The sequence below is a fragment of the Arachis ipaensis genome, chromosome B02 (assembly GCF_000816755.2).
Source record: "Arachis ipaensis cultivar K30076 chromosome B02, Araip1.1, whole genome shotgun sequence".
Lineage (NCBI taxonomy): Eukaryota > Viridiplantae > Streptophyta > Magnoliopsida > Fabales > Fabaceae > Arachis > Arachis ipaensis.
The window spans coordinates 23,075,788-23,079,434 of record NC_029786.2 but is presented as its reverse complement, the minus strand read 5'-3'; positions in this window follow the sequence as shown (position 1 = coordinate 23,079,434).

The following is a 3,647-nucleotide window of genomic DNA, read 5'->3' as shown; positions in this document are numbered from 1 at the left end:
CTGATAGCACAGTGAAGAAGGTTGATTGCTTTAGCATTCAGCTCTATCTTCTTCTTATCATCTTCATTCCATTCAGCTTCTTCTTTTGGAGTCACCACTCCATCAGCACTTGTTTTTGTTGGGATCTTGGGACCGCTCACAACGATCTTCCATATGTTGTAGTCAATGGATTGGATAAAAATCCTTATCCTTTCTTTCCAGTAGGAATAGTTCTTCCCGTTAAAGAAAGGTGGCCGGTTGTTTGACTGGCCTTCAGTGAGGGTGTAGGCAACTGTGGTTGTGCCCAGGTTGTTCGCCATTGGATCTTTGCTCCAAGCGGTTAAGCTTGATTCTTGAGACCTTAGCTTCTGATACCAATTGAAGGTTGTGGTAGGCTTAGAGAAGGGGGGTTAAATCTATGCCGTTCTTTTTAGTTGCTGTTATGACCCTTTTAAAACAAACTTTCAATTCTGATTCTGTTTGAATTCAGCAGCGGAAATTTATGAGACAATTTATTTTTGTCTCATAAAAATCAGAAAACAGAACAGTGCAGAGAAGAGAAAAGCTAACACCAGCATATATCCTGGTTCGGTTGCCTTGTGCTATGCAACCTACGTCCAGTCTCCTCCACAACAATGGAGAAATTTCCACTATAGTTAACAGTATTACATACACCAATTCCACAAGATTGACACAATCCTTTCTCACTCAAGTTCTAACCTAACTTGACATTGGCTATGCTAATTCCTAACTATTCACTCTTAGTGCTAACCCAACTAAGAAAGGGATACCTTACATGTACAAGATACAAGACACAGACATACCTAAAGAAATCTGAAATAAACTCTAGGCTTTTCTCTCAAGTGTATCACTCAGCCTTTTTCCACTCATGGCTTTTACTTGAGCTTTCTCACAATGCCTTTTCTCACAAGAAATTACAGAAAGATAAATATAGAAAAGTACATCACAATCTGTAAAACATGAAAGAGATTGACTTCATCAACAGCCTCTTCGCTATGTGCAAAATCAAATTTGCAAACCTCAGCTTGAGTTCTGCAGTATTGGCTGAATGCTTCTTTGAAAGAAAGCATTATCCAAGTAGAGGAACTTCTTTACAGAACACTACTCACACAACTCTGGTTTTCTCTCCTTACTTCTGAATGAGCAGAAAGTCATCTTTTATCTCCTTGCATGTTGCTGGGTTCTTCTTCCAAGGTTAACACCTTGAGCCTTGAGTTTCACCAACCCACAGATTCACTTTTTCTCAATAAACCTTAGAGTAGAAACTTTGCTTCTGACTTCTTCATCTTGACCGAAAGCCATAAAGCAGCAACCACAAGAGTCTTCCAATGGTCAACTTGATCTGAGCCCTTGAAAACCAACTTGGTCCCCAAGACATGTTTGAGACTGTGGATTCACAGCAGAGAGGAACAGAAATCCTCTTTTTCATATAGCTCAAAATGGAGATACAGAGAGTTAAAGATGAAGAGAAGAAAGTGTGTTGCATGTAAGAGGAAATGGGTTACCTTTAACCTAAGTTGGATTTGGTTTGATCTTGTTGATTTGACCTCAGCCTTTCTTGCCTAACCTTCTCTTTCTTTCCTCTTCTTTCATAACTAGCTTAGGAACTAAGCACTTTTTCTTACTTCTGTGATTTGACTGAGACAGAGAAGTGTACGTTGCTTTTGGTTGAAGCACATGGAAAGAGTTTAAACCAAGTGAAGTACCAGGGCTTGGATCGGATCACTTCCTTTTTTTTTGTCCGTTTTGTTTTTTTTTCAGCCTTGTTTCCTTATGGGCTTCGTTTTTGTCATTAACCCATTAGCCTTGTTTTATTTTTCATTCCTTAGGGCTGTAATTCAAATTTTGAGCTGCAACATTTTATAAATAATTAGTAATATGCAATTAAATTAATCAACACTAATTATTTATTTTGCCCAAAAATAATGTTTGTCATAACTAATTAATTTAGTTAATTTCTTAACTCAACACAAGGACAGTAGAAGAGTACAACATCAACTACAAGAGGTTGCAAGAGCGAGGCAAGGCATATACCTGATGGTGTGACAACATCGGAGTTACAAAGTGGGTATTGGCATTTGACGTCAATGGGGCCACATGACGACAAACCTTGTCGAGTGCATAATTTCAGTGATCAAGGGTGCTCGAAATCTTCCTATGTTGGGCTTGTCCGAGCAACATATTATCAGTTGAATGAGCTATTTACACAAAAGAGTTTATGGTTCAAACATTGGATACTGAGAAATTGTTGTTGCTGAGGTGGTTGCTGAAGAACTCCCTTGGACAATCTTAGCCATACTAAGAACAAATTTAAGTACCAATCGCGATAATCAATAGGAAGTCTAAAGTTCCAAATTGAAAGGGGATGTTGTTCTCGCAACCGAGTGTTGTGATAGTTTTTCCAATCCACCATCCATCCTGCATGTACTACCCTCCAGTCATAAAGTTGTATTATGCGAAGAGTGATGCAATGGTCTTCCACTCGAATGACTTTTGCAGATAGTTATCAGAATCGAATCGGTAATTGACCTGGTCATACGATTAGGTCACTGGTTCAACCGTTGAGTCACTAATTTATCCAGTTAATCCGGTTATAATTAAATAAAAATATAAAATTATAAAATAAAATTAAACTTAAAAATTAAATACATGTTTTTAAAAATATATTAATAACAATCAAATATCAATTCTTAGATATAATTTATGGTAACAAAAGGGATAATAAATTAGTCACTAGTACAAAATACTTTCTCAATTTAAATGAACGAGAGAAAACAAAAGATAGTACCATCAATATCAATATATTAATATATTTGTATATTATTTGTGGTTACTTGTTTGGTATTCATGTCAATCCATGCTTAAAAGGATAAAAAAAAGAATTCATTCATGTTATGTTTTATTTCATTTAGTATTAGTAGCCTACTCATAGTGTATTTTAGTGTAAAGATATCAAATAGAATTATTAATTTAGTTTAAAGAGATAAAAAAATTAAATTTGTTATTACTCAAAAAATTTTTACTATATATTAAATAATGTGTTCATTAGTTTTTATTTTATTGTAAAAATTATCTAAATCATAATACTAATAGTATATCATAAGGTTATTATTATTAATGTATTAACCAAATTTTAATATTTATTATTTATATATATTTGAAAATTATATTTGAGAATTATTTATTCAGTTTCATAATAAAAGATATTTTTAAATTTGAATAATTTATTTATTAGTTTGTACTTATTATACCGTATATTCAATAATTTATTGAAAAAAGAATATTAATATAATGAATAAAATTTTTTTAAAAAAATATTATTTAAAGAATAAGGACAAATAAACTTCTAACCAATTTGAATTTAGAGACAATTAAGCCCCTGTCCATTTATGAACCTGACACATCAGCATTTTCCGTTTAGAGTTGACGGAAAAACACCCACAGGGACCACGTTGTGTCACGAAAGTAGAGGGCAGGGAGTTTTTATTTTAAGGAGTTGCGTTATCATTCTGAGAAATAGACAGCAACCGAGTTGGTAGTTCACTCTAACAAAAAAGAAAAAGTTAAACATTTCTATTTAATAGCACTAATAAAAACTACCATAAAAAATGAGCAAAAACAATCCTGACATTTCTTGAAAAATTCAT